General features: G+C 39.0%; 1 pseudogene; it reads right to left on the minus strand.

Annotated features, from left to right (window-relative positions):
- Positions 1-7,902: 7,902 nt before the first annotated feature.
- Positions 7,903-9,378, minus strand: LOC110110408 (annotated as a pseudogene).
- Positions 9,379-13,608: the final 4,230 nt, after the last annotated feature.

Consider the following 13,608-nt stretch of genomic DNA (forward strand, 5'->3'; position numbering starts at 1 on the left):
GCTAAGCGTAACTCCTGATAATAATAACAGAGAAGTAAATCGTATATTCAATATGATAATGAGTACAGTAAGTAGTCTATAAATAGACTGAGCAAAGCCTAAGCTGAGCCTATTACAGGCTTCTAGAATACAGGTTTTCTTTACACAGGTATAATGAGTAAATACAGGTATTTGTGTTATTATTCCCCCTCAAGCTGATGGGATAGATTGAACAGTCAGCTTGTCGCGGAGGTATTGAAATCTAGGAGTGGATATAGATTTGGTAAAAATGTCTGCTATTTGGTCTTTGGTGGAGATGGGAAAAATCTGGACCGAATTCGCTTGAATATGATCCCGGATGAAGTGGTGGTCTATTTCAATATGTTTGGTCCGGGCATGAAAAACGGGATTGTTGGCGAGAGCTATAGCTGATGTACTGTCGCAGTATAGCTTTGTGGGCGGTAGGTTATGAATCCCGAAGTCAGCTAAGAGTCTTCGAAGCCATAAAATATCAACAAGAGCAGTGGCAAGAGAGCGGTACTCAGATTCTGTAGATGAACGAGCAACCGTGTGTTGCTTTTTAACACTCCAAGAGATAAGAGTGTTGCCAAGGTATGAGCAGTATCCGGAGGTAGAACGTCTAGTAATCTTGTCTCCATCCCAATCTGCATCCGAGTAGGAACGTAACTCCATGTTGCCCTGCAAAATTGGTAAACCAAATGAGATAGTGCTTTTAATATAACGAAGTAATCTGTGAAGGAGAACGAAATGGTCCGATTCTGGATTGTGCATGTGCTGCCATAGTTGATTAACGGCAAACGATATATCCGGTCGTGTTATAGTTAGGTACTGTAAGGACCCAGTCAGTTGCCTGTACACCTTCGGATCATGAGGAATACAGTGAATTTGATCTGTAGCTGCCACTTTTGATGTGGCTGGATTGGCCAAATGTTTGCACTTAGTCATATCAACGGATTCAAGTATGGAGGTAGCATACTGAGTTTGGGAAAGCAGATAAGAGTCTCGTTCTTTGGATATCTTAATACCCAAAAAACTGTTAGCCAAGCCTAGAATTTTCATATCAAATTGTTTGTTTAGCTGAGAGATGATCATATCAAGTAATGGTTGATCATTCCCAGTTAATAGTATATCGTCAACATAGATGACCAAGTATATACAACTGTTGTTTTTATGAAGTATAAAGAGAGAAGAATCAGCTTTGCCCGGAGAGAATCCTAGAGTTTGAAGGAAGATTGAGAAGGTTTGGAACCACTGACGTGGGGCCTGTTTGAGACCGTAAATTGCTTTCTTGAGTTTACAAACATAGTCCGGATGCTGATTGTCCTCAAAACCAATAGGTTGACGCATGTAGATAGTTTCATCTATGGTACCATGAAGGAAAGCATTTGTCACATCTAGCTGATGCACAGGCCATATGTTAGTTATAGCAATTGTAAATAACATACGTATAGTTTGAAATTTAGCAACCGGACTAAAAGTTTCAAGGTAATTTAAACCGTATTGCTGATTATTGCCTTGAGCAACTAGACGGGCTTTGAAACGAGCAATAGAACCATCAGATTTGTGCTTGATTCTAAAAGTCCAGCGGCTGCCTAGAACCGTACTTTGAGAAGGAATAGGTACGAGCTCCCAAGTACCCTGTTTTTGTAAGGCATAAAATTCATCCGCCATTGCATTTCTCCAGTGAGAATGTTTAGCTGCTTCAGTGAATGAGCTGGGTTCCGAAATCTGATCAGGCTTGGAAGAAGTTTGCTGGTGAAGCAGATTGAGTTTTTGGATCGGTTTTAATGAACCAGTCTTATGCCTGGTAATCATAGGATGAGTAGAGGAGAAGGTTGTGTGAATGCAGGAAGCGTATCGAGCAGCGGCTGATGGGTAGAAGTTAAATTCTGAGTGGAATGGGTATAGTCGTTAATAGGTTGATCTGAAGCAGATTGCCGAGACATGGTCTTGGCATGACTGATATTAGAATTAGTGATAGAAGGTTTAGATCTGTTGTGAATTGGCTTGGTTAAAGGTACAAGAAGGGATGGCGGGAGTTGAGGAGTAGACTGAGGTGGAGTATTGGCTACATGTTGGAAAGGAAAAGTAAGTTCATCAAAGACGACGTGTCTGGAGATAAAGACTTTGGATGTGCTGAGATCAAGGCACTTGTATCCTTTTGATATGTGTGAGTAGCCAATAAAAACACAGCTACGTGTTCTTGGCTGAAGCTTGTTTCTCTGATTCGGAGGGATCCATGGGTAGCAGGCACAAACGAAAACCTTTAGAAAATTGTAATCAGGTTGAATATTGAATAATAAGGATAGAGGGGACCTGTAATTTGTAGTAACCGTGGGTAGCCTGTTAATAATGAATGAGGCTGTAATCACCGCATCAGGCCAAAAAGATTGAGGCAGCGAGGCTGTGGTAATTAAGGTGCGAGTTGTTTCAAGGAGATGTCTGTGCTTCCGTTCTGCTAGTCCGTTCTGTTCAGGTGTGTAAGGACAAGAAGTTTGATGGGCGATCCCATGGTTAGTAAGAAAGTTTTTGAAATTGTGGTTTAAATACTCCGTACCTCCATCAGATCGAAGACATTTTATTTGAAATTGAGTTTGTTTTTCAATAAATGTTTTAAATTTCAAAAAAATTCCAAAAACTTCTGATTTGTGTTTCATAGGAAATACCCAAGAAAAGCGAGAAAAATCGTCAATGAAAACTACATAGTACAGAAAGCCTTGATGGGAAAAAATCGGGGCAGGACCCCAAACGTCAGTATGCACAATGGCTAATGGTATAGAAGCACGATGATTGTTCTTTGAAAACGGTAATCTATGACCTTTTGAGGTCGTACAGGCAGAGCAAAAAGAAACAGAATTAGGAATGTTAAGAAATTTATTAGTAACAGACACAGTTTGAACAATTCTTGAATGAGGATGTCCTAATCTTTGATGCCAGAGGTTAGCTGTAGTAGATCGTGCTGTTAAGGCAGTATTGCCGAAGCTATTCTTGTTGGCTGAGCGAATTGGGTAGAGTCCTTTGCGATTTGGACCCGATAGCAGTGTTCTGTTTGTCTTCATATCCTTAATGGCAAAACCAGATGGATTAAAATTGACAGAAACATTGTTATCTTTAGTAAGTTTAGAGATCGAAATAAGGTTATGCGATAGATTAGGAACATGAAATAAATTGTTTAGTTGAAGCTTACGATACGGTGTTGGCAGAATGCCATTGCCTGAGTTAGCAATGGATAGAGATCTGCCATCACCTATGGTAATGGTATCGGAACCGTTGTAGGACTGAGCTTGCGAGAGATTATCTGCCGAATTTGTAAGGTGAGCGGATGCGCCCGAATCAAGATACCAATAAGGATTGTCGTTGTCTTGAGCAGCGACCATTGCCTTGGTTGAATGATTTGCATTGGTCGGGTCGGGAGGATTGACAGAGATGTTTAATCGGTGCCAGCAGTTGTGTGCAAGATGTCCGCGTTTGCTACAAATTTGACATTGGGGTATATTTTGACTGTTGGATCTGGTTGGCTGGGTAGAAAATCTGGCACGACCGCGCCGACCACGGCTCCTGTTGGAGTAAAGAGCGATGGACGAGTCGCCAAGAGGGTTCTGACGTGCCGCTTCAGATTGAAGATTTATTTCTTCAGTTATCAGTAATGAATACAACGTGTCAAGATCCATGGAGTGTTGCATTGCCCGAATGGTAGTTTTGAGAGCGTTATAGGATGGCGGCAATCCGTTCATTGTGTACAGAAGAACATCTTCTTGATCAATTTCCGATCCGGCCGAGCTGATGTTATCGACGATGGTTTTGATTTGCTGAAGATACTGCGTCATGTTCTGGGATTTCATTTGGACGTTATGTAGCTCATTTTTGAGCTGAATAACGCGTGACCTGTTGGAGGATTGGAGACGTTTTTCGAGTGTCTGCCAGATCGCGGATGTAGAAGCCAGATGAATCACATAGGATAGTATAGCCGGAGAAACGGTGGAACAGAGAGCAGCCGCCAGATTTTGATCCACAAGAACCCATTCTTGATATCTTGGATTTGGTTCTTTGCTGCCATCTTGAAGGATCTTGTGTGTGGCAGGAGGAGAGACCGACTGGGAGAGGAAAGAGGCAAAGCCATTTGCTGAAAGAAGTTTTGTAACCTGCGATCTCCAGACAGGGTAGTTTTCCGATGAGAGTTGTACCGGAACAATAATTTTGATGTTGGAGATAACAAATTTGAGTGAGGCGGGAATGGTGAGATTGTCATCAAGAATTGGTTCTTGATTTTCTTCAGTTTGTGAAGATGATGAAGTGTCCATGATCGGGCACCGGAAAAAGTTGCGGAGAGACAGAGGGTGATCGCCGGAGAGGATAGCCAGAGAAAAATAAAGAAGGTTTCAGGTAAGCGAAACCCGCTCTGATACCATGATAATAATAACAGAGAAGTAAATCGTATATTCAATATGATAATGAGTACAGTAAGAAGTCTATAAATAGACTGAGCAAAGCCTAAGCTGAGCCTATTACAGGCTTCTAGAATACAGGTTTTCTTTACACAGGTATAATGAGTAAATACAGGTATTTGTGTTATTAACTCCATTCACATAAAATTTTTGTAAGCCTCACTCCATTCGCATATTATTTTAATATTTAATAAAATAATTAAATATTTATTACTAATACAAAATTATTAAAAAAAATTATACCAAGTCTTTAGTTAAACAGATGACTTTTAAGTCAGCACCAAGTAGCTCACTTAGAGCTAGTCGTCCATTCAACGGATAACTTTTCCTATTTTTAAAATCGTTTAACAAATTTTATTATTAATCATACTTAATTTTAAAATTTGTACATATACTTTTCTTCTAATCATAACGACTTGTGGAAAATCTAAGGCAAGAAGAAAGTGCATAAGAAGATTGAACTATAAAGAAGCAGTGACCACTAGTTCAGGATGCCATTATATAGCGAACGAATGAGTCAACTAAAGTGTAAGAAACAAAATTTGACCAGATCATCCTCGAGTGCTTGTCTCGAGCTGCCAATCAACGCAAAAATTGCATGATTTGCTCCACGCCTTAGCATCAATCTTTGCCGAGATCCAACCCTACCACTTTTGCGTGCACACCATCTTGACTCTTGATTTAAGGAGTCAAACCTAGAATTTACTCACACCTCATTGTTTCTCTCACACGGTTAGGGATGTCAAAATGGGTTGAAGGGTCAGGTTCGGGTCTACACCAAAATTGACCAGACTCAAATCCAATCAATCCGAAACCTATTCCTTTAATAAACATGTCAAAAATAGCAACCCGAATTTGACCTACACTACCAAAAATCAACCTTTTTCACATCATCTTTGTCAAACTACACATATTCAAGTGGTCACTAGCAACCTGAAAGACCCAAACCTACCCGTTATCATATTTTTCTTTAAAAAAAACCCTTTTTTTAATAACATATTAACTATAAAATTTAGAATATTTGATAAAAAATAAAAAGATTATACCTACAAATAAAAAAAATTAAGGAAAAAAATTAAACAAGTCATTCAGGTTAATAATAGGTTCGTGTGTCAGCTCGAATCGGCTCATTTAACAAGCAGGTCAGAAAAATCCAACCCAAACCCGACCCGTTTCTTAAACGAATCAACCTTAATGTGAAATTTTCGGGATGAATTCAGGTCAAATTAGTTTTGACACCCCTTCTCACACAGTGGTGGTCTTCTTCAACGAATGATGCAGTGCAAGCCATCATCCTCACCATCTTCTTCTTTCAGTCAAGCAACCAAACACTAGCCTTCTCTTTCTCTATCATCGATCTTCTCTAGCTAATAAAATGATATTTTCCTTCTTTTACTTATAATTATTGATATGTCACCAAAAATTTGTCTTTATCAGGCACAAATCTCAACGCAAATATGAGATTGAAGCTTCAAAAATTAGATACAAGACCATCTAATCTCCAATTTCAACCAGCTTATAGTCAAATTGAACATCTGAAGGAGACGAAGCTAACCACATCAAATTTGATCTAATATGAGCTCAAATGAGCCCAAATCAAAGGTCTAAAGACAATTTGGAAGCTTCAAAATATTAATTGGATTACCAAATGATATCTAAATATGTCATGCTTGTAGTTGAATCGAGCGGCTCGCTCCAACAAACCCAAGATCGCTCAAATTTGACATCTCTAGGGCATCTGAATGCTTAATAAACACTTCATGATCAAAGGGATCACTATGAGCCGTCCGATAGAACACTCACAACATACCCTTGATATTCTCCATATTTATTAGTTATGCCACTCCCAAAAAATTATAAATAACCCCCATTCTTTACACGAGAGAGGAAGAAAATGAGAAAATTTGGGGAGCTCTCTTGCCGTTGACGACCGTCATATCTCTTCCTGACCACCGAGCATCATTGGACTTTTTCCTGTTTTTCGACTGTCACCGAATCTTTTCCAGACCACCAACTGTCGTTGTATTTCTGCTCGTTCATCTATTGCCGCCAAATCTCTTCACAACCACCGGCTGTCGCCATACTTCAGCCAGTTCGTCGGTTGTATCCAAATCTCTTCCTAACCACCGACCATCATTCGACTTCTATTTGTTCGTCATCCACCTCTAGATCTTTTCGTGGTCATTGACCGTCATCGAACTTTTGCCCGTTCATGGGCAACCATCTGATCTCTTCGTGATCACAGATTATCTCCAGACTTCTGCCTGTTTGTTGGATATCTTTGAATCCTCGACCTTCTACAGACCATTATTGAACATTCTCCAAACTGATGATATTGGATTTCTGATATCTGTCATATACATCATAAGTTTAGCAAGATCTTCAACATATTTTATTCACATTTTCCTCGAGATGAAAAATGGGTTGACTTTTGTAACATTTTCAAACAATAGTTGAATATTTCAATTGGATAAGGTCCTGTGATTTTTCCCATTTCAGAGTTTTCCACATAAAATTATGTTGTTTCTCCATATTTTCAATTATCTGTCTGTGTGCTAAAGTTTCATATATTATTATGACATAAAATCTTTATGTTCTATAACCATGAATTTTTCAGCCCGCAACAATTATAATGACTTACTGAAACGACAATAGAATTTATGTCTCCTTTATTATTTGAATTTATTGTTTCTTTGATAGTCGCTTCCTTGATATGTTGTTAGACATGTTAACTTTTTTGGAACATTTTGGTCAATTAAGGCAAAATCACACACACACACCACATATGTAAGATTCAAATTCAAGACCTCTTAGTTAATAGACAAAACTCCCAACCAACAGACCAAGGTGAGCTTCATTAAGACATGTTAACTGTGTAAATATCTTGCAAAGCCTTTATTAAAGGCTCTACATAATTAGGTTTTAGTTTGCTTCGATCTTAAGCAACGATGTGTTTGATTACTTGTAGTTTTAAATCTTAATTTAGGATATTCGGGTTTATTTTCACATGTTGTGATTTATTGGATCACATTTTATTTGGAATTTTGTAAAGCTTGTTTTCAGGCAAGTAACTTTTATTTATTAGAGGATAAATATATCTTTATATTCGGGACTTTATCCTTATTAGTATTATTATTATCCGATTAACATTTTAGTATTTGTTTCCCTTATTAGTGTTTTTATTTCCGTTGAACTCTTCTTATAGACTTTATTGATGCAATTAAATATTATTTACTCTCTTATAATTCTTATATGTTCTGCTGTAATTACTTGCACATAAAACTTTTTTCAAGAATAGATTTACTCCATCATAATTTTTCGAGTAATCTTGCTGGAAAGAATATATATACATCAAAAGAAATGATCGAAAGTGCAACAACAAATGTGAGATTAAATTTTTTTTTTTTTTTCTGAAAATATCCATCGAGTAATCTTGCTGGAAACACTCATGTTCACTTGTTTTCTTTGAATCACAATTCAGAATCTTTCTCATAGTACAGAACGTCTCCACTATCACGTACATAGTGGTCACGCCTCAAGCTCTTTAACGGAATTCCAAACAGGTGAAAAGGTAAAGGTGCAGATTTCTCTGGTTCTCTGTAGTATTTTTCAAGGACCGGCTTAGCTGCCTCAGTCTGTTACAAAGAGCATTTATAAGTGCTGGCCAACTTCATAAGAAGTGTTGAGAAAATGTGAATTTAGTATTACTTACTGCAGCCTCTATAAGATTGTAATGTGGTATCTGTGGGAAGAGGTGATGAATAACATGAGTACCGATGTCGTCATGGTGGATGTTGTTCATCCATCCATAGTCACGATCAAGTGTCGTCAAGCCTCCTCGAAGATAGTTCCATTCCTGCAAGCCAAGAACAAATCACCATGTTTATATTTATGAAAACTTGATTTACAGGATTAACTAAATCCTACTTGTTCAAATGGCTATAAAAGAATTCCTTACCTTCCCACGATACCAGGGAAGCTTTTCATCATGTCCATGGTGATGCAAATAAGTTACCAAGTCCAGCCACATAACAAATATCTGCAATTAGATCAACATAACTAAGTTGTTTATGACCTGACACTTAAATTAGAAAAAAGCTCTACAATAATAACAGAAAAGGTCTACCAAGTAGGGAATTGCATAAAAGTTGAGCATTTGCAGAGGACCCATAATCAAAGTTAAACCAGCTAACAAAGAAGCCATTGCCATCCAACAAGCTGTAGAAGTAATGACATCTATCCTTGTCAATCTGACCAAACAAATCACTCTCTGGGTTGAAGTGTGACCCACTCTTTCCTGGATTTCGCCTCCACTGCCATCAATATAAAAATTTAGCAATACTGTGCCTTAATTCTACAAGAAACTGTACAATGACGAGCAAAATCACTCACCAAATACAAGGGAAAGGCGAGCATTGGCAAAGGAAATGCGAACCTAAGCTTCTTACTTGTTGTATCCAAGCTCCGATAAACACTTTCAGACGGCTACACAAACAACGAGATGACAGAATAGCGGAAAGAAAAAATCAATCATCATCAATTCACAAAACTAAGAGAAGTACTAAGAGGGTGCCGAGATTCGTCCTTGTCTACATTGCCGTGGTAATGATGATGAGTTCTGTGGCTTATTCTCCTGCATAATTCAACGAAAGATTAAAAGTAGTAAAATGATATAGCCCATGAAATCGGTTTGTAAAGGAGGATTACCATCCATGGTAGGGCACAAGAATGGAGGAGATGGCTAACCACACTGTTCAGTTTGTGACAATCCGAAAAGCTTCCATGCCCACTGCTCGAAATTAAATCCAAAAAACAAAAAGCCTTATCACTATAGCGGGCTTCAAAACTAAAAACAGCAAAGGTCGAGTTTAGCTTCGGCATACCAGTCATGACCAAGAACGAAGAGTGCCCAAAACATCGTCCCCTGTGCGGCCCAATATAGAGGCCAAACAATCCAGCATTTGATTTAAGCAGCGGCGGCCACAAGGCCGAAGACGATGGCGACGTCCCGACCTACGTAGCTCATCGACCGCCATGGATTCTTCACCCAGCAGTGTTTAGGTATCGCCTCGCGGATCTCCGCAAGCCTAAATGGTGGCGGCATCCCAGGACTCCTTTGCTCGAAGGCTAATAAGCTTCGAGATTCGAAACTTTACAGCAATTTATGGCTTATTGTGATGAGATTCCTCCTCCTCCAAGACAACGGGCCTCCCACTCTCATCTCTCTATGGCTTCTTGTGATGAGATTCGAAACTTTACAGCATTTTTTTGTCCCGCGATTAGGAGAAATTATTAGGTGCGGCCGGACGGAATCTAGTGCCTGACCTTTAAACTCTGCACATAATAATTTCTGCGCAATTAGGCCTGCAAACCAACCGGACATCCAAGAATGTTTCGTTTAAAGACTGTTTTAGCTCGGATTATTTAGCTCATTAGCACACCTAAAGCGGATTGGCTGTAGTTTTAATAGAATTGGTTGTCAAATTATTGTGAGAAAATTAAGGTTCAATTTGATAAAATTATTTTATGGTTTTTCTTCTCAAATAATAATTAACATTTTATATGGTTTTTCTTTTTTCGGTTTTCAAAAATTTTTTTTATTAAAAAGTTATTACTTTTAATAACTTTAAATAAAATTATTTTTTTAACAATAATTTTATAATTATCTTTATAAAAAATTACAGCTATTTCAAACAAACTATATTAATTTCTCTAATTATAAAAATATTTTTTATGGTAGAAATTTCTTAATAACAATGACAAAAAAGTAAGAAAATGATAGTCAAATTAAATTACAGTTATTATTTGAAAGTAAATCAACTAAACCGTTGTCCCAAGCATGCTTACCGGAGGGGCTCGACGAATCCATGTCGACGATCCGGTGGCCGTCGAATGACACCACTCCAAGAACTCCTTCTTAGAGCAAGAACCACCACCTAAGAATCACTCTTAGGATACAGAAAAACACATGAGAATAAACTCAAATCATATTATCGCCAAAATTCATTGCCTTATCATGAATGATATGCATGAATAACTCTGATTGGGCATCCTTCTTGCTCTCGCCGCCATCATATGCGGGTTGATCAAAGTCAAGAATTCCGTCAAACATGTCGTCATCATACACGTCATAAACAGGATCATCGTAGAGAGGCAAAGACGATGATTTTTGCAACAAGTCTTCAAATCCGTCGAAGCTGGACTCGATCAAGGGTGGGGTGGAAGATTGATGAGGTGGTCTTCCAAACACATTGTTGTAGGAAGAATGGATCTGATCATCTAAGATGCCCTCGTCGTCATCATCAGTTGGTAAGGATTTAGTTGGAACGAAGGATCTTGAATCCGTCATTGGCACATACTTGCCCCGTAGTCGTATGCCATTAAAGTTCTGGGCCAGGGGACGCAAGTCTTTCTTTCGTTCAATCCTTGACAATCTTAATTTGAGTCGGGCAATTTCTTGTAGAAGATCTTCAATTTCTGACACTTGAAGAGGTTGCTGATGAATCCGACGAGTTGGCATCTTTTCGAGGAAACAATCACTTCTGGAGAAGCCGGCTACCAAAATATGCATGTCACTTCAAGCAATACTCTTTTCACCAACAAATGACGCTGGAAGAAGATTGACAGTAGCTGAACAACCCCACGTTCTTTGGCCGCGTTCTTTGGCAAGCTTCACGAGATGAAGCTTTGCCCCTTCTTGATAGCTGATGTAATCTTGAATGTAGATGACGTATGAAAGTAATGGTACGTATGGCAGTAGGCTTTGTCTCTCTTTTGATAGCTGATGTGTTCTTTGCAGCTGTTGTCATAAAATTTGCCTTGGATGGAATAGCTACTGTCTTGCAGACAGGATCTGAGGGAACGCCTGCTGTCTTGAGGACAAGATAGGCGCTAATTGCTCTTAAGCAGCTCTCTCCATTCCGGGAAGTGGACAGAAGCCTTCAAGAAGAAGATCTTGATGTTCGGACCCCTTCAAAGCTTCTCCCCCAGGGAAAAAGGAGAAGCCAGTTTCTATTTTCGTGAAATGAAAGAGAGGGTGTCGAAGCAAATGACACCGGCAAAACGTCAAGGAGATGCTGTCGGTGACGCCAGCATCTTGCCAGCTCTGATACCAAATGACACCGGATCGGAGGAGCTCGACGAATCCACGTCGACGATCCGGTGGCGGTCGAAGGACACTACTCCAAGAACGCCTTCTTAGAGCAAGAACCACCACCTAAGAATCACTCTTAGGATACAGGAAAACACATGAGAATAAACTCAAATCATATTATCTCCAAAATCTCCCCTAATACAAGACACTCGCTTATATTTATAGACTTCAACTAGTCACATAATAGGCTACACAAGAGATAGAGCTACACCAATTACTAATAAGAAAATATAATTTATTTATATGGACGCTCATGCGTCATATGCCTACAGAAAAATTGAGCTTAAAAGAAATAACTATTTATTTTCTCCATTTTGTATGTTTCTGCACCACCCCATGTGACTCATTCCCTAGTAATTAAAACTACTCAATAAATATTATAAATTTAAAGTTCTCCGGCCTAAAAAGAGTTTTCTGAACATGAAACGAGCAATTTTAAATCCCACCTTTTTTTTCTCTTTTTTTTTTCCTTCAAATATTTTTTCCATTAGATGAAAGGAACTTAAAATTTCCTGTCCAAAAGAGGCCAAAACAAAAAATTTAAAGCTTAAATCACCACAGTGAGCGACAAATTGCAAAGCAACATAAAAATGATAAATAATCTATAATTAAAAAGTAAATAAGGCCTTGAAGTCTGCCGAACTCAGTATCGCCATCCAATTGTCAGTCTTGAACCATTCGTTGAAGGTAGAGAATACAATAACTAGAAGTCCTAAATACCAAACAAGGTCCACCATTGACCGACCAGATGAATCAACCACCAAGGTTGCCAAAACAAGCCAAGACCATCCATGGGGTCGTGCAATACACTTGCCTCATCATTGTCCGATCCCGAGAAACCATAATAGCCAAGTAGACACCACATCAGACAACCAGCCAGTAAACCAATTGCTAAGTAGACACCACAGCAGACAACCATTCCAGTAAACCCTCACCAGCGAGAAATAATCAAACCAAAAGATGATCTTAAATCGGATAGGACCAACATACAACGAATGAAAGAGAGAACCAAATCAAGAAAAAGAAAAAAAATATATTTATGTCAGCCTCGTTTACCAACAACTTTGCTAAAATCATCCTCAATGCGGCCCATATTCAAACCATACAAATCCTGAAAATCACCATTACACCCCAATAAGCCAATGGATCACACTCAACCAACTAATATGAATTAGGGCTGTCAATTCCTGACACGACCCGCTAACCCGACCCGAACCCGACCCAGAAAATCCGGGTTCGTGTCAACCCGTGAAAGAAACGGGTCGGGTCCGGGTTGAAGGATTTGACCCGTTTATATATTCGTGTCGGGTTCGGGTCAACCCGTCAACCCGCGGGTTGACACGATTAACCCGCTAAGCGACTCTCGTTTTAATAAAAACCAAAAAGCCGCGATTCAGTCATTGTCATTCCGCGCGAGACTTCGAGAGACGAGAGTCGAGAGGGTTCTAGGGTTTCATTTCTCGGTTCTCCTCGCTCTTGCGCTCTGGATTTGGGGTGGAGCCGTGGAATCGACGAATCGTGGAGGAGCTGATAGAGGTTTCTTGATTTCTTCTTATAATCTTCTGAGTTCTAAAACATCTGGCTTCGGTCCTTCGGAATTCTGCCTTGAATCCTCTTCCTTTCTCCATTTCTCAGTTGCGACTTGCAACGATTGGTAATATCTTGAATAACTCTTAAATCTTTAATATTTGAAGTGTTGGTTTGATACTTTGATGGTGGTCGGTTGTTTCGATTTCTATTTGACCTAATTTGGTGGTCGGCGTGAATCCTTAGTTGTGCGAAAGCGAAACTGTGAATCTGTGATGGCCTGATGGGTTTTATGTTTATGTTTAAGTTCTTCTTCCTTTAGTTCATATGAGTTATGAGTATAAGACTATAAGTGAATAATTGTATGTGACATGGCCGACTTTTCTAGTTTTCTGGAGTATGCTGCACATTTTCTTGCTAAAAATTTCCTCTTCCATCTGTTATACTGTTAGTTAGAGTGTCGTTTAGTGATTTACTATTACA

This window comes from Dendrobium catenatum, unplaced genomic scaffold (assembly GCF_001605985.2).
Source record: "Dendrobium catenatum unplaced genomic scaffold, ASM160598v2 fragScaff_scaffold_474, whole genome shotgun sequence".
Classification (NCBI taxonomy): domain Eukaryota; kingdom Viridiplantae; phylum Streptophyta; class Magnoliopsida; order Asparagales; family Orchidaceae; genus Dendrobium; species Dendrobium catenatum.